This window comes from Sceloporus occidentalis, unplaced genomic scaffold, assembly GCF_023333645.1.
Source record: "Sceloporus occidentalis isolate IW3139 unplaced genomic scaffold, rSceOcc1.0.p SCAF_533, whole genome shotgun sequence".
NCBI lineage: Eukaryota > Metazoa > Chordata > Lepidosauria > Squamata > Phrynosomatidae > Sceloporus > Sceloporus occidentalis.
The window spans coordinates 60,256-77,154 of NW_028317513.1; the positions used below are offsets into that span (position 1 = coordinate 60,256).

The 16,899-nt window shown below is 45.0% G+C and overlaps 34 non-coding genes across 34 annotated transcripts; 23 read left to right on the plus strand and 11 right to left on the minus strand.

Annotated features, from left to right (window-relative positions):
* Positions 1-163: 163 nt before the first annotated feature.
* TRNAS-GCU (transfer RNA serine (anticodon GCU)) lies at positions 164-245 on the minus strand. The gene has a single exon. It is a non-coding gene; the product is annotated as a tRNA-Ser (tRNA).
* A 150-nt stretch (positions 246-395) lies between these two features.
* TRNAG-CCC (transfer RNA glycine (anticodon CCC)) lies at positions 396-466 on the plus strand. Its single transcript has one exon. It is a non-coding gene; the product is annotated as a tRNA-Gly (tRNA).
* Positions 467-606: 140 nt separating this feature from the next.
* Positions 607-679, plus strand: TRNAM-CAU (transfer RNA methionine (anticodon CAU)). Its single transcript has one exon. It is a non-coding gene; the product is annotated as a tRNA-Met (tRNA).
* Positions 680-1,695: 1,016 nt separating this feature from the next.
* On the minus strand, positions 1,696-1,777 carry TRNAS-GCU (transfer RNA serine (anticodon GCU)). Its single transcript has one exon. It is a non-coding gene; the product is annotated as a tRNA-Ser (tRNA).
* A 150-nt stretch (positions 1,778-1,927) lies between these two features.
* Positions 1,928-1,998, plus strand: TRNAG-CCC (transfer RNA glycine (anticodon CCC)). Its single transcript has one exon. It is a non-coding gene; the product is annotated as a tRNA-Gly (tRNA).
* A 140-nt stretch (positions 1,999-2,138) lies between these two features.
* On the plus strand, positions 2,139-2,211 carry TRNAM-CAU (transfer RNA methionine (anticodon CAU)). Its single transcript has one exon. It is a non-coding gene; the product is annotated as a tRNA-Met (tRNA).
* A 199-nt stretch (positions 2,212-2,410) lies between these two features.
* TRNAW-CCA (transfer RNA tryptophan (anticodon CCA)) lies at positions 2,411-2,482 on the plus strand. The gene has a single exon. It is a non-coding gene; the product is annotated as a tRNA-Trp (tRNA).
* A 739-nt stretch (positions 2,483-3,221) lies between these two features.
* On the minus strand, positions 3,222-3,303 carry TRNAS-GCU (transfer RNA serine (anticodon GCU)). Its single transcript has one exon. It is a non-coding gene; the product is annotated as a tRNA-Ser (tRNA).
* A 150-nt stretch (positions 3,304-3,453) lies between these two features.
* TRNAG-CCC (transfer RNA glycine (anticodon CCC)) lies at positions 3,454-3,524 on the plus strand. Its single transcript has one exon. It is a non-coding gene; the product is annotated as a tRNA-Gly (tRNA).
* A 412-nt stretch (positions 3,525-3,936) lies between these two features.
* TRNAW-CCA (transfer RNA tryptophan (anticodon CCA)) lies at positions 3,937-4,008 on the plus strand. Its single transcript has one exon. It is a non-coding gene; the product is annotated as a tRNA-Trp (tRNA).
* Positions 4,009-4,752: 744 nt separating this feature from the next.
* Positions 4,753-4,834, minus strand: TRNAS-GCU (transfer RNA serine (anticodon GCU)). Its single transcript has one exon. It is a non-coding gene; the product is annotated as a tRNA-Ser (tRNA).
* A 150-nt stretch (positions 4,835-4,984) lies between these two features.
* Positions 4,985-5,055, plus strand: TRNAG-CCC (transfer RNA glycine (anticodon CCC)). The gene has a single exon. It is a non-coding gene; the product is annotated as a tRNA-Gly (tRNA).
* A 412-nt stretch (positions 5,056-5,467) lies between these two features.
* On the plus strand, positions 5,468-5,539 carry TRNAW-CCA (transfer RNA tryptophan (anticodon CCA)). The gene has a single exon. It is a non-coding gene; the product is annotated as a tRNA-Trp (tRNA).
* Positions 5,540-6,278: 739 nt separating this feature from the next.
* TRNAS-GCU (transfer RNA serine (anticodon GCU)) lies at positions 6,279-6,360 on the minus strand. The gene has a single exon. It is a non-coding gene; the product is annotated as a tRNA-Ser (tRNA).
* A 150-nt stretch (positions 6,361-6,510) lies between these two features.
* TRNAG-CCC (transfer RNA glycine (anticodon CCC)) lies at positions 6,511-6,581 on the plus strand. Its single transcript has one exon. It is a non-coding gene; the product is annotated as a tRNA-Gly (tRNA).
* A 412-nt stretch (positions 6,582-6,993) lies between these two features.
* TRNAW-CCA (transfer RNA tryptophan (anticodon CCA)) lies at positions 6,994-7,065 on the plus strand. The gene has a single exon. It is a non-coding gene; the product is annotated as a tRNA-Trp (tRNA).
* A 739-nt stretch (positions 7,066-7,804) lies between these two features.
* On the minus strand, positions 7,805-7,886 carry TRNAS-GCU (transfer RNA serine (anticodon GCU)). The gene has a single exon. It is a non-coding gene; the product is annotated as a tRNA-Ser (tRNA).
* Positions 7,887-8,036: 150 nt separating this feature from the next.
* Positions 8,037-8,107, plus strand: TRNAG-CCC (transfer RNA glycine (anticodon CCC)). Its single transcript has one exon. It is a non-coding gene; the product is annotated as a tRNA-Gly (tRNA).
* A 412-nt stretch (positions 8,108-8,519) lies between these two features.
* On the plus strand, positions 8,520-8,591 carry TRNAW-CCA (transfer RNA tryptophan (anticodon CCA)). Its single transcript has one exon. It is a non-coding gene; the product is annotated as a tRNA-Trp (tRNA).
* Positions 8,592-9,335: 744 nt separating this feature from the next.
* On the minus strand, positions 9,336-9,417 carry TRNAS-GCU (transfer RNA serine (anticodon GCU)). The gene has a single exon. It is a non-coding gene; the product is annotated as a tRNA-Ser (tRNA).
* A 150-nt stretch (positions 9,418-9,567) lies between these two features.
* On the plus strand, positions 9,568-9,638 carry TRNAG-CCC (transfer RNA glycine (anticodon CCC)). The gene has a single exon. It is a non-coding gene; the product is annotated as a tRNA-Gly (tRNA).
* Positions 9,639-10,050: 412 nt separating this feature from the next.
* On the plus strand, positions 10,051-10,122 carry TRNAW-CCA (transfer RNA tryptophan (anticodon CCA)). Its single transcript has one exon. It is a non-coding gene; the product is annotated as a tRNA-Trp (tRNA).
* A 739-nt stretch (positions 10,123-10,861) lies between these two features.
* On the minus strand, positions 10,862-10,943 carry TRNAS-GCU (transfer RNA serine (anticodon GCU)). The gene has a single exon. It is a non-coding gene; the product is annotated as a tRNA-Ser (tRNA).
* Positions 10,944-11,093: 150 nt separating this feature from the next.
* Positions 11,094-11,164, plus strand: TRNAG-CCC (transfer RNA glycine (anticodon CCC)). Its single transcript has one exon. It is a non-coding gene; the product is annotated as a tRNA-Gly (tRNA).
* A 412-nt stretch (positions 11,165-11,576) lies between these two features.
* Positions 11,577-11,648, plus strand: TRNAW-CCA (transfer RNA tryptophan (anticodon CCA)). Its single transcript has one exon. It is a non-coding gene; the product is annotated as a tRNA-Trp (tRNA).
* A 744-nt stretch (positions 11,649-12,392) lies between these two features.
* On the minus strand, positions 12,393-12,474 carry TRNAS-GCU (transfer RNA serine (anticodon GCU)). The gene has a single exon. It is a non-coding gene; the product is annotated as a tRNA-Ser (tRNA).
* A 150-nt stretch (positions 12,475-12,624) lies between these two features.
* TRNAG-CCC (transfer RNA glycine (anticodon CCC)) lies at positions 12,625-12,695 on the plus strand. The gene has a single exon. It is a non-coding gene; the product is annotated as a tRNA-Gly (tRNA).
* Positions 12,696-13,107: 412 nt separating this feature from the next.
* TRNAW-CCA (transfer RNA tryptophan (anticodon CCA)) lies at positions 13,108-13,179 on the plus strand. Its single transcript has one exon. It is a non-coding gene; the product is annotated as a tRNA-Trp (tRNA).
* Positions 13,180-13,918: 739 nt separating this feature from the next.
* TRNAS-GCU (transfer RNA serine (anticodon GCU)) lies at positions 13,919-14,000 on the minus strand. The gene has a single exon. It is a non-coding gene; the product is annotated as a tRNA-Ser (tRNA).
* A 150-nt stretch (positions 14,001-14,150) lies between these two features.
* TRNAG-CCC (transfer RNA glycine (anticodon CCC)) lies at positions 14,151-14,221 on the plus strand. The gene has a single exon. It is a non-coding gene; the product is annotated as a tRNA-Gly (tRNA).
* Positions 14,222-14,633: 412 nt separating this feature from the next.
* On the plus strand, positions 14,634-14,705 carry TRNAW-CCA (transfer RNA tryptophan (anticodon CCA)). Its single transcript has one exon. It is a non-coding gene; the product is annotated as a tRNA-Trp (tRNA).
* A 744-nt stretch (positions 14,706-15,449) lies between these two features.
* Positions 15,450-15,531, minus strand: TRNAS-GCU (transfer RNA serine (anticodon GCU)). Its single transcript has one exon. It is a non-coding gene; the product is annotated as a tRNA-Ser (tRNA).
* Positions 15,532-15,681: 150 nt separating this feature from the next.
* On the plus strand, positions 15,682-15,752 carry TRNAG-CCC (transfer RNA glycine (anticodon CCC)). The gene has a single exon. It is a non-coding gene; the product is annotated as a tRNA-Gly (tRNA).
* Positions 15,753-16,164: 412 nt separating this feature from the next.
* Positions 16,165-16,236, plus strand: TRNAW-CCA (transfer RNA tryptophan (anticodon CCA)). The gene has a single exon. It is a non-coding gene; the product is annotated as a tRNA-Trp (tRNA).
* The last annotated feature ends 663 nt before the right edge of the window (positions 16,237-16,899 follow it).

Below are 16,899 nucleotides of genomic sequence, written 5' to 3' on the forward strand. Positions count from 1 at the left end.
ATTTTCATCAGGCAGGGGAGCGATGTTTGCCCCCACCCCAACCACTGCCTATTAACACAGAGAGACCTTCATGTAGCCCATCCAGGGAGGTTCCCCAGAAATGCATTATCTGGAATGTGACAAGAACTTTAGCAACAGAAGCCATAAAGAGCAGAAAAGCAAGCGACGAGGATGGGATTCGAACCCACGCGTGCAGAGCACAATGGATTAGCAGTCCATCGCCTTAACCACTCGGCCACCTCGTCAAGATGAATGCACTGCTGTTGGCTCACTCTTTGTCCATGTGAACTTACATTACATCTAGGACTAACTAATTGATCTCCCAACCACCGCTTCCATCATTTTCTGTCGGACCACTGGAATCCCTATGGATTTCCAAGTCTCGTGTTACAGCTGCATTGGTGGTTCAGTGGTAGAATTCTCGCCTCCCACGCGGGAGACCCGGGTTCGATTCCTGGCCAGTGCAAGCTTCTTTTTCAGAGCATTGGTAAGTCAGGTCTCCGGAAAAGCGAGGTGCGTTTTACCCATTCTGAAGGAAATTCTTCTTTGCTATGTTGCAATGCATTACGTATGAAGAGCTTAAACAACAGAAGCCTGGAAGAATTTGCCTTGTTAGCGCAGTAGGTAGCGTATCAGTCTCATAATCTGAAGGTCGTGAGTTCGATCCTCACACAGGGCACGCATTTTTTTTTACAGCTACACGTATAATCAACTCACTTATTGATTCCCCATCAACCGCTTGTCGTGTTTTCAAGCTCGGTGTCGCAAATGCATTGGTGGTTCAGTGGAAGAACTGTGAGCCTATGCGAACTATACTATTGCAAGACTAGAAAGGTGGGCCTTGTATTTAAAGACATTTTAAAACCTCACGAGCATCTGACCTCATGGCGCAACGGTAGCACGGCTGACTCCAAATCAGAAGGTTGCGTGTTCAAATCACGTCGGGGTCATTTGCGTTTTTTTGTATGAAAACTAGAGACATTACCTTAGTATTGAAGGGGTCATCTCGTGAAACAGTAATGCTTTCAATGAAGAAAAAAGAGAAAAGACAAAGATAAGCATTTTATTGTATAAAGTGGTGATACTGGAGCAGGAATAACATCTGAGCATAGGGGAGTGATGTTGGGCCACCCCTCTCAGCTGCTAATGTCCTCTTGTCTGATCACCACCTACCCTTTTGACCCTATCCCCTTAGCAATCTTTTAACCTCTCTTTTTCCATTGGTGTGCTCCTATCGCCCCTTCAAAGATGTCCTCTTGTCTCCCATTATAAAAAGCATATATATTATATTATAGTATATATCTATATACCTTTGTTGTGGTCTTTTTTCATGTATCACCAATTCACTCAGTGCTTCTCACAGTAAGGGTGATGACAAAACTACAACTGTCAGGCAATCGACATACCCAAACACTACATAAAGCGGGCTCTGCTCCAAAGACATCCCGATGTAACTGCTGTCCTCCCTTCCCTCTCTGGACTGGGAAGCTGTCAAGAATACTCTTTAATAACGCTTCCCCGGGTTAGTTTACATTTTCATCAGGCAGGGGAGCGATGTTTGCCCCCACCCCAACCACTGCCTATTAACACAGAGAGACCTTCATGTAGCCCATCCAGGGAGGTTCCCCAGAAATGCATTATCTGGAATGTGACAAGAACTTTAGCAACAGAAGCCATAAAGAGCAGAAAAGCAAGCGACGAGGATGGGATTCGAACCCACGCGTGCAGAGCACAATGGATTAGCAGTCCATCGCCTTAACCACTCGGCCACCTCGTCAAGATGAATGCACTGCTGTTGGCTCACTCTTTGTCCATGTGAACTTACATTACATCTAGGACTAACTAATTGATCTCCCAACCACCGCTTCCATCATTTTCTGTCGGACCACTGGAATCCCTATGGATTTCCAAGTCTCGTGTTACAGCTGCATTGGTGGTTCAGTGGTAGAATTCTCGCCTCCCACGCGGGAGACCCGGGTTCGATTCCTGGCCAGTGCAAGCTTCTTTTTCAGAGCATTGGTAAGTCAGGTCTCCGGAAAAGCGAGGTGCGTTTTACCCATTCTGAAGGAAATTCTTCTTTGCTATGTTGCAATGCATTACGTATGAAGAGCTTAAACAACAGAAGCCTGGAAGAATTTGCCTTGTTAGCGCAGTAGGTAGCGTATCAGTCTCATAATCTGAAGGTCGTGAGTTCGATCCTCACACAGGGCACGCATTTTTTTTTACAGCTACACGTATAATCAACTCACTTATTGATTCCCCATCAACCGCTTGTCGTGTTTTCAAGCTCGGTGTCGCAAATGCATTGGTGGTTCAGTGGAAGAACTGTGAGCCTATGCGAACTATACTATTGCAAGACTAGAAAGGTGGGCCTTGTATTTAAAGACATTTTAAAACCTCAAGAGCGTCTGACCTCGTGGCGCAACGGTAGCGCGTCTGACTCCAGATCAGAAGGTTGCGTGTTCAAATCACGTCGGGGTCATTTGCGTTTTTTTTGTATGAAAACTAGAGACATTACCTTAGTATTGAAGGGGTCATCTCGTGAAACAGTAATGCTTTCAATGAAGAAAAAAGACAAAGATAAGCATCTTATTGTATAAAGTGGTGATACTGGAGCAGGAATAACATCTGAGCATAGGGGAGTGATGTTGGGCCACCCCTCTCAGCTGCTAATGTCCTCTTGTCTGATCACCACCTACCCTTTTGACCCTATCCCCTTAGCAATCTTTTAACCTCTCTTTTTCCATTGGTGTGCTCCTATCGCCCCTTCAAAGATGTCCTCTTGTCTCCCATTATAAAAAGCATATATATTATATTATAGTATATATCTATATACCTTTGTTGTGGTCTTTTTTCATGTATCACCAATTCACTCAGTGCTTCTCACAGTAAGGGTGATGACAAAACTACAACTGTCAGGCAATCGACATACCCAAACACTACATAAAGCGGGCTCTGCTCCAAAGACATCCCGATGTAACTGCTGTCCTCCCTTCCCTCTCTGGACTGGGAAGCTGTCAAGAATACTCTTTAATAACGCTTCCCCGGGTTAGTTTACATTTTCATCAGGCAGGGGAGTGATGTTTGCCCCCACCCCAACCACTGCCTATTAACACAGAGAGACCTTCATGTAGCCCATCCAGGGAGGTTCCCCAGAAATGCATTATCTGGAATGTGACAAGAACTTTAGCAACAGAAGCCATAAAGAGCAGAAAAGCAAGCGACGAGGATGGGATTCGAACCCACGCGTGCAGAGCACAATGGATTAGCAGTCCATCGCCTTAACCACTCGGCCACCTCGTCAAGATGAATGCACTGCTGTTGGCTCACTCTTTGTCCATGTGAACTTACATTACATCTAGGACTAACTAATTGATCTCCCAACCACCGCTTCCATCATTTTCTGTCGGACCACTGGAATCCCTATGGATTTCCAAGTCTTGTGTTACAGCTGCATTGGTGGTTCAGTGGTAGAATTCTCGCTTCCCACGCGCGAGACCCGGGTTCGATTCCTGGCCAGTGCAAGCTTCTTTTTCAGAGCATTGGTAAGTCAGGTCTCCGGAAAAGCGAGGTGCGTTTTACCCATTCTGAAGGAAATTCTTCTTTGCTATGTTGCAATGCATTACGTATGAAGAGCTTAAACAACAGAAACCTGGAAGAATTTGCCTTGTTAGCGCGGTAGGTAGCGTATCAGTCTCATAATCTGAATGTCGTGAGTACGATCCTCACACAGGGCACGCTTTTTTTTTAACAGCTACACGTATAATCAACTCACTTATTGATTCCCCATCAACCGCTTGTCGTGTTTTCAAGCTCGGTGTCGCAAATGCATTGGTGGTTCAGTGGAAGAACTGTGAGCCTATGCGAACTATACTATTGCAAGACTAGAAAGGTGGGCCTTGTATTTAAAGACATTTTAAAACCTCAAGAGCGTCTGACCTCGTGGCGCAACGGTAGCGCGTCTGACTCCAGATCAGAAGGTTGCGTGTTCAAATCATGTCGGGGTCATTTGCGGTTTTTTTGTATGAAAACTAGAGACATTACCTTAGTATTGAAGGGGTCATCTCGTGAAACAGTAATGCTTTCAATGAAGAAAAAAGACAAAGATAAGCATCTTATTGTATAAAGTGGTGATACTGGAGCAGGAATAACATCTGAGCATAGGGGAGTGATGTTGGGCCACCCCTCTCAGCTTCTAATGTCCTCTTGTCTGATCACCACCTACCCTTTTGACCCTATCCCCTTAGCAATCTTTTAACCTCTCTTTTTCCATTGGTGTGCTCCTATCGCCCCTTCAAAGATGTCCTCTTGTCTCCCATTATAAAAAGCATATATATTATATTATAGTATATATCTATATACCGTTGTTGTGGTCTTTTTTCATGTATCACCAATTCACTCAGTGCTTCTCACAGTAAGGGTGATGACAAAACTACAACTGTCAGACAATCGACAAACCCAAACACTAGATAAAGCGGGCTCTGCTCAAAAGACATCCCGATGTAACTGCTGTCCTCCCTTCCCTCCCCTCTCTGGACTGGGAAGCTGTCAAGAATACTCTTTAATAACGCTTCCCCGGGTTAGTTTACATTTTCATCAGGCAGGGGAGTGATGTTTGCCCCCACCCCAACCACTGCCTATTAACACAGAGAGACCTTCATGTAGCCCATCCAGGGAGGTTCCCCAGAAATGCATTATCTGGAATGTGACAAGAACTTTAGCAACAGAAGCCATAAAGAGCAGAAAAGCAAGCGACGAGGATGGGATTCGAACCCACGCGTGCAGAGCACAATGGATTAGCAGTCCATCGCCTTAACCACTCGGCCACCTCGTCAAGATGAATGCACTGCTGTTGGCTCACTCTTTGTCCATGTGAACTTACATTACATCTAGGACTAACTAATTGATCTCCCAACCACCGCTTCCATCATTTTCTGTCGGACCACTGGAATCCCTATGGATTTCCAAGTCTCGTGTTACAGCTGCATTGGTGGTTCAGTGGTAGAATTCTCGCCTCCCACGCGGGAGACCCGGGTTCGATTCCTGGCCAGTGCAAGCTTCTTTTTCAGAGCATTGGTAAGTCAGGTCTCCGGAAAAGCGAGGTGCGTTTTACCCATTCTGAAGGAAATTCTTCTTTGCTATGTTGCAATGCATTACGTATGAAGAGCTTAAACAACAGAACCCTGGAAGAATTTGCCTTGTTAGCGCAGTAGGTAGCGTATCAGTCTCATAATCTGAATGTCGTGAGTATGATCCTCACACAGGGCACGCATTTTTTTTAACAGCTACACGTATAATCAACTCACTTATTGATTCCCCATCAACCGCTTGTCGTGTTTTCAAGCTCGGTGTCGCAAATGCATTGGTGGTTCAGTGGAAGAACTGTGAGCCTATGCGAACTATACTATTGCAAGACTAGAAAGGTGGGCCTTGTATTTAAAGACATTTTAAAACCTCAAGAGCGTCTGACCTCGTGGCGCAACGGTAGCGCGTCTGACTCCAGATCAGAAGGTTGCGTGTTCAAATCACGTCGGGGTCATTTGCGTTTTTTTTGTATGAAAACTAGAGACATTACCTTAGTATTGAAGGGGTCATCTCGTGAAACAGTAATGCTTTCAATGAAGAAAAAAGACAAAGATAAGCATCTTATTGTATAAAGTGGTGATACTGGAGCAGGAATAACATCTGAGCATAGGGGAGTGATGTTGGGCCACCCCTCTCAGCTGCTAATGTCCTCTTGTCTGATCACCACCTACCCTTTTGACCCTATCCCCTTAGCAATCTTTTAACCTCTCTTTTTCCATTGGTGTGCTCCTATCGCCCCTTCAAAGATGTCCTCTTGTCTCCCATTATAAAAAGCATATATATTATATTATAGTATATATCTATATACCGTTGTTGTGGTCTTTTTTCATGTATCACCAATTCACTCAGTGCTTCTCACAGTAAGGGTGATGACAAAACTACAACTGTCAGGCAATCGACATACCCAAACACTACATAAAGCGGGCTCTGCTCCAAAGACATCCCGATGTAACTGCTGTCCTCCCTTCCCTCTCTGGACTGGGAAGCTGTCAAGAATACTCTTTAATAACGCTTCCCCGGGTTAGTTTACATTTTCATCAGGCAGGGGAGTGATGTTTGCCCCCACCCCAACCACTGCCTATTAACACAGAGAGACCTTCATGTAGCCCATCCAGGGAGGTTCCCCAGAAATGCATTATCTGGAATGTGACAAGAACTTTAGCAACAGAAGCCATAAAGAGCAGAAAAGCAAGCGACGAGGATGGGATTCGAACCCACGCGTGCAGAGCACAATGGATTAGCAGTCCATCGCCTTAACCACTCGGCCACCTCGTCAAGATGAATGCACTGCTGTTGGCTCACTCTTTGTCCATGTGAACTTACATTACATCTAGGACTAACTAATTGATCTCCCAACCACCGCTTCCATCATTTTCTGTCGGACCACTGGAATCCCTATGGATTTCCAAGTCTTGTGTTACAGCTGCATTGGTGGTTCAGTGGTAGAATTCTCGCTTCCCACGCGCGAGACCCGGGTTCGATTCCTGGCCAGTGCAAGCTTCTTTTTCAGAGCATTGGTAAGTCAGGTCTCCGGAAAAGCGAGGTGCGTTTTACCCATTCTGAAGGAAATTCTTCTTTGCTATGTTGCAATGCATTACGTATGAAGAGCTTAAACAACAGAACCCTGGAAGAATTTGCCTTGTTAGCGCGGTAGGTAGCGTATCAGTCTCATAATCTGAATGTCGTGAGTATGATCCTCACACAGGGCACGCATTTTTTTTAACAGCTACACGTATAATCAACTCACTTATTGATTCCCCATCAACCGCTTGTCGTGTTTTCAAGCTCGGTGTCGCAAATGCATTGGTGGTTCAGTGGAAGAACTGTGAGCCTATGCGAACTATACTATTGCAAGACTAGAAAGGTGGGCCTTGTATTTAAAGACATTTTAAAACCTCAAGAGCGTCTGACCTCGTGGCGCAACGGTAGCGCGTCTGACTCCAGATCAGAAGGTTGCGTGTTCAAATCACGTCGGGGTCATTTGCGTTTTTTTTGTATGAAAACTAGAGACATTACCTTAGTATTGAAGGGGTCATCTCGTGAAACAGTAATGCTTTCAATGAAGAAAAAAGACAAAGATAAGCATCTTATTGTATAAAGTGGTGATACTGGAGCAGGAATAACATCTGAGCATAGGGGAGTGATGTTGGGCCACCCCTCTCAGCTGCTAATGTCCTCTTGTCTGATCACCACCTACCCTTTTGACCCTATCCCCTTAGCAATCTTTTAACCTCTCTTTTTCCATTGGTGTGCTCCTATCGCCCCTTCAAAGATGTCCTCTTGTCTCCCATTATAAAAAGCATATATATTATATTATAGTATATATCTATATACCGTTGTTGTGGTCTTTTTTCATGTATCACCAATTCACTCAGTGCTTCTCACAGTAAGGGTGATGACAAAACTACAACTGTCAGGCAATCGACATACCCAAACACTACATAAAGCGGGCTCTGCTCCAAAGACATCCCGATGTAACTGCTGTCCTCCCTTCCCTCTCTGGACTGGGAAGCTGTCAAGAATACTCTTTAATAACGCTTCCCCGGGTTAGTTTACATTTTCATCAGGCAGGGGAGTGATGTTTGCCCCCACCCCAACCACTGCCTATTAACACAGAGAGACCTTCATGTAGCCCATCCAGGGAGGTTCCCCAGAAATGCATTATCTGGAATGTGACAAGAACTTTAGCAACAGAAGCCATAAAGAGCAGAAAAGCAAGCGACGAGGATGGGATTCGAACCCACGCGTGCAGAGCACAATGGATTAGCAGTCCATCGCCTTAACCACTCGGCCACCTCGTCAAGATGAATGCACTGCTGTTGGCTCACTCTTTGTCCATGTGAACTTACATTACATCTAGGACTAACTAATTGATCTCCCAACCACCGCTTCCATCATTTTCTGTCGGACCACTGGAATCCCTATGGATTTCCAAGTCTTGTGTTACAGCTGCATTGGTGGTTCAGTGGTAGAATTCTCGCTTCCCACGCGCGAGACCCGGGTTCGATTCCTGGCCAGTGCAAGCTTCTTTTTCAGAGCATTGGTAAGTCAGGTCTCCGGAAAAGCGAGGTGCGTTTTACCCATTCTGAAGGAAATTCTTCTTTGCTATGTTGCAATGCATTACGTATGAAGAGCTTAAACAACAGAACCCTGGAAGAATTTGCCTTGTTAGCGCGGTAGGTAGCGTATCAGTCTCATAATCTGAATGTCGTGAGTACGATCCTCACACAGGGCACGCTTTTTTTTTAACAGCTACACGTATAATCAACTCACTTATTGATTCCCCATCAACCGCTTGTCGTGTTTTCAAGCTCGGTGTCGCAAATGCATTGGTGGTTCAGTGGAAGAACTGTGAGCCTATGCGAACTATACTATTGCAAGACTAGAAAGGTGGGCCTTGTATTTAAAGACATTTTAAAACCTCAAGAGCGTCTGACCTCGTGGCGCAACGGTAGCGCGTCTGACTCCAGATCAGAAGGTTGCGTGTTCAAATCATGTCGGGGTCATTTGCGGTTTTTTTGTATGAAAACTAGAGACATTACCTTAGTATTGAAGGGGTCATCTCGTGAAACAGTAATGCTTTCAATGAAGAAAAAAGACAAAGATAAGCATCTTATTGTATAAAGTGGTGATACTGGAGCAGGAATAACATCTGAGCATAGGGGAGTGATGTTGGGCCACCCCTCTCAGCTTCTAATGTCCTCTTGTCTGATCACCACCTACCCTTTTGACCCTATCCCCTTAGCAATCTTTTAACCTCTCTTTTTCCATTGGTGTGCTCCTATCGCCCCTTCAAAGATGTCCTCTTGTCTCCCATTATAAAAATCATATATATTATATTATAGTATATATCTATATACCGTTGTTGTGGTCTTTTTTCATGTATCACCAATTCACTCAGTGCTTCTCACAGTAAGGGTGATGACAAAACTACAACTGTCAGACAATCGACAAACCCAAACACTAGATAAAGCGGGCTCTGCTCAAAAGACATCCCGATGTAACTGCTGTCCTCCCTTCCCTCCCCTCTCTGGACTGGGAAGCTGTCAAGAATACTCTTTAATAACGCTTCCCCGGGTTAGTTTACATTTTCATCAGGCAGGGGAGTGATGTTTGCCCCCACCCCAACCACTGCCTATTAACACAGAGAGACCTTCATGTAGCCCATCCAGGGAGGTTCCCCAGAAATGCATTATCTGGAATGTGACAAGAACTTTAGCAACAGAAGCCATAAAGAGCAGAAAAGCAAGCGACGAGGATGGGATTCGAACCCACGCGTGCAGAGCACAATGGATTAGCAGTCCATCGCCTTAACCACTCGGCCACCTCGTCAAGATGAATGCACTGCTGTTGGCTCACTCTTTGTCCATGTGAACTTACATTACATCTAGGACTAACTAATTGATCTCCCAACCACCGCTTCCATCATTTTCTGTCGGACCACTGGAATCCCTATGGATTTCCAAGTCTCGTGTTACAGCTGCATTGGTGGTTCAGTGGTAGAATTCTCGCCTCCCACGCGGGAGACCCGGGTTCGATTCCTGGCCAGTGCAAGCTTCTTTTTCAGAGCATTGGTAAGTCAGGTCTCCGGAAAAGCGAGGTGCGTTTTACCCATTCTGAAGGAAATTCTTCTTTGCTATGTTGCAATGCATTACGTATGAAGAGCTTAAACAACAGAACCCTGGAAGAATTTGCCTTGTTAGCGCAGTAGGTAGCGTATCAGTCTCATAATCTGAATGTCGTGAGTATGATCCTCACACAGGGCACGCATTTTTTTTAACAGCTACACGTATAATCAACTCACTTATTGATTCCCCATCAACCGCTTGTCGTGTTTTCAAGCTCGGTGTCGCAAATGCATTGGTGGTTCAGTGGAAGAACTGTGAGCCTATGCGAACTATACTATTGCAAGACTAGAAAGGTGGGCCTTGTATTTAAAGACATTTTAAAACCTCAAGAGCGTCTGACCTCGTGGCGCAACGGTAGCGCGTCTGACTCCAGATCAGAAGGTTGCGTGTTCAAATCACGTCGGGGTCATTTGCGGTTTTTTTGTATGAAAACTAGAGACATTACCTTAGTATTGAAGGGGTCATCTCGTGAAACAGTAATGCTTTCAATGAAGAAAAAAGACAAAGATAAGCATCTTATTGTATAAAGTGGTGATACTGGAGCAGGAATAACATCTGAGCATAGGGGAGTGATGTTGGGCCACCCCTCTCAGCTGCTAATGTCCTCTTGTCTGATCACCACCTACCCTTTTGACCCTATCCCCTTAGCAATCTTTTAACCTCTCTTTTTCCATTGGTGTGCTCCTATCGCCCCTTCAAAGATGTCCTCTTGTCTCCCATTATAAAAAGCATATATATTATATTATAGTATATATCTATATACCGTTGTTGTGGTCTTTTTTCATGTATCACCAATTCACTCAGTGCTTCTCACAGTAAGGGTGATGACAAAACTACAACTGTCAGGCAATCGACATACCCAAACACTACATAAAGCGGGCTCTGCTCCAAAGACATCCCGATGTAACTGCTGTCCTCCCTTCCCTCTCTGGACTGGGAAGCTGTCAAGAATACTCTTTAATAACGCTTCCCCGGGTTAGTTTACATTTTCATCAGGCAGGGGAGTGATGTTTGCCCCCACCCCAACCACTGCCTATTAACACAGAGAGACCTTCATGTAGCCCATCCAGGGAGGTTCCCCAGAAATGCATTATCTGGAATGTGACAAGAACTTTAGCAACAGAAGCCATAAAGAGCAGAAAAGCAAGCGACGAGGATGGGATTCGAACCCACGCGTGCAGAGCACAATGGATTAGCAGTCCATCGCCTTAACCACTCGGCCACCTCGTCAAGATGAATGCACTGCTGTTGGCTCACTCTTTGTCCATGTGAACTTACATTACATCTAGGACTAACTAATTGATCTCCCAACCACCGCTTCCATCATTTTCTGTCGGACCACTGGAATCCCTATGGATTTCCAAGTCTTGTGTTACAGCTGCATTGGTGGTTCAGTGGTAGAATTCTCGCTTCCCACGCGCGAGACCCGGGTTCGATTCCTGGCCAGTGCAAGCTTCTTTTTCAGAGCATTGGTAAGTCAGGTCTCCGGAAAAGCGAGGTGCGTTTTACCCATTCTGAAGGAAATTCTTCTTTGCTATGTTGCAATGCATTACGTATGAAGAGCTTAAACAACAGAACCCTGGAAGAATTTGCCTTGTTAGCGCGGTAGGTAGCGTATCAGTCTCATAATCTGAATGTCGTGAGTACGATCCTCACACAGGGCACGCTTTTTTTTTAACAGCTACACGTATAATCAACTCACTTATTGATTCCCCATCAACCGCTTGTCGTGTTTTCAAGCTCGGTGTCGCAAATGCATTGGTGGTTCAGTGGAAGAACTGTGAGCCTATGCGAACTATACTATTGCAAGACTAGAAAGGTGGGCCTTGTATTTAAAGACATTTTAAAACCTCAAGAGCGTCTGACCTCGTGGCGCAACGGTAGCGCGTCTGACTCCAGATCAGAAGGTTGCGTGTTCAAATCACGTCGGGGTCATTTGCGGTTTTTTTGTATGAAAACTAGAGACATTACCTTAGTATTGAAGGGGTCATCTCGTGAAACAGTAATGCTTTCAATGAAGAAAAAAGACAAAGATAAGCATCTTATTGTATAAAGTGGTGATACTGGAGCAGGAATAACATCTGAGCATAGGGGAGTGATGTTGGGCCACCCCTCTCAGCTTCTAATGTCCTCTTGTCTGATCACCACCTACCCTTTTGACCCTATCCCCTTAGCAATCTTTTAACCTCTCTTTTTCCATTGGTGTGCTCCTATCGCCCCTTCAAAGATGTCCTCTTGTCTCCCATTATAAAAAGCATATATATTATATTATAGTATATATCTATATACCGTTGTTGTGGTCTTTTTTCATGTATCACCAATTCACTCAGTGCTTCTCACAGTAAGGGTGATGACAAAACTACAACTGTCAGACAATCGACAAACCCAAACACTAGATAAAGCGGGCTCTGCTCAAAAGACATCCCGATGTAACTGCTGTCCTCCCTTCCCTCCCCTCTCTGGACTGGGAAGCTGTCAAGAATACTCTTTAATAACGCTTCCCCGGGTTAGTTTACATTTTCATCAGGCAGGGGAGTGATGTTTGCCCCCACCCCAACCACTGCCTATTAACACAGAGAGACCTTCATGTAGCCCATCCAGGGAGGTTCCCCAGAAATGCATTATCTGGAATGTGACAAGAACTTTAGCAACAGAAGCCATAAAGAGCAGAAAAGCAAGCGACGAGGATGGGATTCGAACCCACGCGTGCAGAGCACAATGGATTAGCAGTCCATCGCCTTAACCACTCGGCCACCTCGTCAAGATGAATGCACTGCTGTTGGCTCACTCTTTGTCCATGTGAACTTACATTACATCTAGGACTAACTAATTGATCTCCCAACCACCGCTTCCATCATTTTCTGTCGGACCACTGGAATCCCTATGGATTTCCAAGTCTCGTGTTACAGCTGCATTGGTGGTTCAGTGGTAGAATTCTCGCCTCCCACGCGGGAGACCCGGGTTCGATTCCTGGCCAGTGCAAGCTTCTTTTTCAGAGCATTGGTAAGTCAGGTCTCCGGAAAAGCGAGGTGCGTTTTACCCATTCTGAAGGAAATTCTTCTTTGCTATGTTGCAATGCATTACGTATGAAGAGCTTAAACAACAGAACCCTGGAAGAATTTGCCTTGTTAGCGCAGTAGGTAGCGTATCAGTCTCATAATCTGAAGGTCGTGAGTATGATCCTCACACAGGGCACGCATTTTTTTTAACAGCTACACGTATAATCAACTCACTTATTGATTCCCCATCAACCGCTTGTCGTGTTTTCAAGCTCGGTGTCGCAAATGCATTGGTGGTTCAGTGGAAGAACTGTGAGCCTATGCGAACTATACTATTGCAAGACTAGAAAGGTGGGCCTTGTATTTAAAGACATTTTAAAACCTCAAGAGCGTCTGACCTCGTGGCGCAACGGTAGCGCGTCTGACTCCAGATCAGAAGGTTGCGTGTTCAAATCACGTCGGGGTCATTTGCGTTTTTTTTGTATGAAAACTAGAGACATTACCTTAGTATTGAAGGGGTCATCTCGTGAAACAGTAATGCTTTCAATGAAGAAAAAAGACAAAGATAAGCATCTTATTGTATAAAGTGGTGATACTGGAGCAGGAATAACATCTGAGCATAGGGGAGTGATGTTGGGCCACCCCTCTCAGCTGCTAATGTCCTCTTGTCTGATCACCACCTACCCTTTTGACCCTATCCCCTTAGCAATCTTTTAACCTCTCTTTTTCCATTGGTGTGCTCCTATCGCCCCTTCAAAGATGTCCTCTTGTCTCCCATTATAAAAAGCATATATATTATATTATAGTATATATCTATATACCGTTGTTGTGGTCTTTTTTCATGTATCACCAATTCACTCAGTGCTTCTCACAGTAAGGGTGATGACAAAACTACAACTGTCAGGCAATCGACATACCCAAACACTACATAAAGCGGGCTCTGCTCCAAAGACATCCCGATGTAACTGCTGTCCTCCCTTCCCTCTCTGGACTGGGAAGCTGTCAAGAATACTCTTTAATAACGCTTCCCCGGGTTAGTTTACATTTTCATCAGGCAGGGGAGTGATGTTTGCCCCCACCCCAACCACTGCCTATTAACACAGAGAGACCTTCATGTAGCCCATCCAGGGAGGTTCCCCAGAAATGCATTATCTGGAATGTGACAAGAACTTTAGCAACAGAAGCCATAAAGAGCAGAAAAGCAAGCGACGAGGATGGGATTCGAACCCACGCGTGCAGAGCACAATGGATTAGCAGTCCATCGCCTTAACCACTCGGCCACCTCGTCAAGATGAATGCACTGCTGTTGGCTCACTCTTTGTCCATGTGAACTTACATTACATCTAGGACTAACTAATTGATCTCCCAACCACCGCTTCCATCATTTTCTGTCGGACCACTGGAATCCCTATGGATTTCCAAGTCTTGTGTTACAGCTGCATTGGTGGTTCAGTGGTAGAATTCTCGCTTCCCACGCGCGAGACCCGGGTTCGATTCCTGGCCAGTGCAAGCTTCTTTTTCAGAGCATTGGTAAGTCAGGTCTCCGGAAAAGCGAGGTGCGTTTTACCCATTCTGAAGGAAATTCTTCTTTGCTATGTTGCAATGCATTACGTATGAAGAGCTTAAACAACAGAACCCTGGAAGAATTTGCCTTGTTAGCGCGGTAGGTAGCGTATCAGTCTCATAATCTGAATGTCGTGAGTATGATCCTCACACAGGGCACGCATTTTTTTTAACAGCTACACGTATAATCAACTCACTTATTGATTCCCCATCAACCGCTTGTCGTGTTTTCAAGCTCGGTGTCGCAAATGCATTGGTGGTTCAGTGGAAGAACTGTGAGCCTATGCGAACTATACTATTGCAAGACTAGAAAGGTGGGCCTTGTATTTAAAGACATTTTAAAACCTCAAGAGCGTCTGACCTCGTGGCGCAACGGTAGCGCGTCTGACTCCAGATCAGAAGGTTGCGTGTTCAAATCACGTCGGGGTCATTTGCGTTTTTTTTGTATGAAAACTAGAGACATTACCTTAGTATTGAAGGGGTCATCTCGTGAAACACTAATGCTTTCAATGAAGAAAAAAGACAAAGATAAGCATCTTATTGTATAAAGTGGTGATACTGGAGCAGGAATAACATCTGAGCATAGGGGAGTGATGTTGGGCCACCCCTCTCAGCTGCTAATGTCCTCTTGTCTGATCACCACCTACCCTTTTGACCCTATCCCCTTAGCAATCTTTTAACCTCTCTTTTTCCATTGGTGTGCTCCTATCGCCCCTTCAAAGATGTCCTCTTGTCTCCCATTATAAAAAGCATATATATTATATTATAGTATATATCTATATACCGTTGTTGTGGTCTTTTTTCATGTATCACCAATTCACTCAGTGCTTCTCACAGTAAGGGTGATGACAAAACTACAACTGTCAGACAATCGACAAACCCAAACACTAGATAAAGCGGGCTCTGCTCAAAAGACATCCCGATGTAACTGCTGTCCTCCCTTCCCTCCCCTCTCTGGACTGGGAAGCTGTCAAGAATACTCTTTAATAACGCTTCCCCGGGTTAGTTTACATTTTCATCAGGCAGGGGAGTGATGTTTGCCCCCACCCCAACCACTGCCTATTAACACAGAGAGACCTTCATGTAGCCCATCCAGGGAGGTTCCCCAGAAATGCATTATCTGGAATGTGACAAGAACTTTAGCAACAGAAGCCATAAAGAGCAGAAAAGCAAGCGACGAGGATGGGATTCGAACCCACGCGTGCAGAGCACAATGGATTAGCAGTCCATCGCCTTAACCACTCGGCCACCTCGTCAAGATGAATGCACTGCTGTTGGCTCACTCTTTGTCCATGTGAACTTACATTACATCTAGGACTAACTAATTGATCTCCCAACCACCGCTTCCATCATTTTCTGTCGGACCACTGGAATCCCTATGGATTTCCAAGTCTCGTGTTACAGCTGCATTGGTGGTTCAGTGGTAGAATTCTCGCCTCCCACGCGGGAGACCCGGGTTCGATTCCTGGCCAGTGCAAGCTTCTTTTTCAGAGCATTGGTAAGTCAGGTCTCCGGAAAAGCGAGGTGCGTTTTACCCATTCTGAAGGAAATTCTTCTTTGCTATGTTGCAATGCATTACGTATGAAGAGCTTAAACAACAGAACCCTGGAAGAATTTGCCTTGTTAGCGCAGTAGGTAGCGTATCAGTCTCATAATCTGAATGTCGTGAGTATGATCCTCACACAGGGCACGCATTTTTTTTAACAGCTACACGTATAATCAACTCACTTATTGATTCCCCATCAACCGCTTGTCGTGTTTTCAAGCTCGGTGTCGCAAATGCATTGGTGGTTCAGTGGAAGAACTGTGAGCCTATGCGAACTATACTATTGCAAGACTAGAAAGGTGGGCCTTGTATTTAAAGACATTTTAAAACCTCAAGAGCGTCTGACCTCGTGGCGCAACGGTAGCGCGTCTGACTCCAGATCAGAAGGTTGCGTGTTCAAATCACGTCGGGGTCATTTGCGTTTTTTTTGTATGAAAACTAGAGACATTACCTTAGTATTGAAGGGGTCATCTCGTGAAACAGTAATGCTTTCAATGAAGAAAAAAGACAAAGATAAGCATCTTATTGTATAAAGTGGTGATACTGGAGCAGGAATAACATCTGAGCATAGGGGAGTGATGTTGGGCCACCCCTCTCAGCTAATGTCCTCTTGTCTGATCACCACCTACCCTTTTGACCCTATCCCCTTAGCAATCTTTTAACCTCTCTTTTTCCATTGGTGTGCTCCTATCGCCCCTTCAAAGATGTCCTCTTGTCTCCCATTATAAAAAGCATATATATTATATTATAGTATATATCTATATACCGTTGTTGTGGTCTTTTTTCATGTATCACCAATTCACTCAGTGCTTCTCACAGTAAGGGTGATGACAAAACTACAACTGTCAGGCAATCGACATACCCAAACACTACATAAAGCGGGCTCTGCTCCAAAGACATCCCGATGTAACTGCTGTCCTCCCTTCCCTCTCTGGACTGGGAAGCTGTCAAGAATACTCTTTAATAACGCTTCCCGGGTTAGTTTACATTTTCATCAGGCAGGGGAGTGATGTTTGCCCCCACCCCAACCACTGCCTATTAACACAGAGAGACCTTCATGTAGCCCATCCAGGGAGGT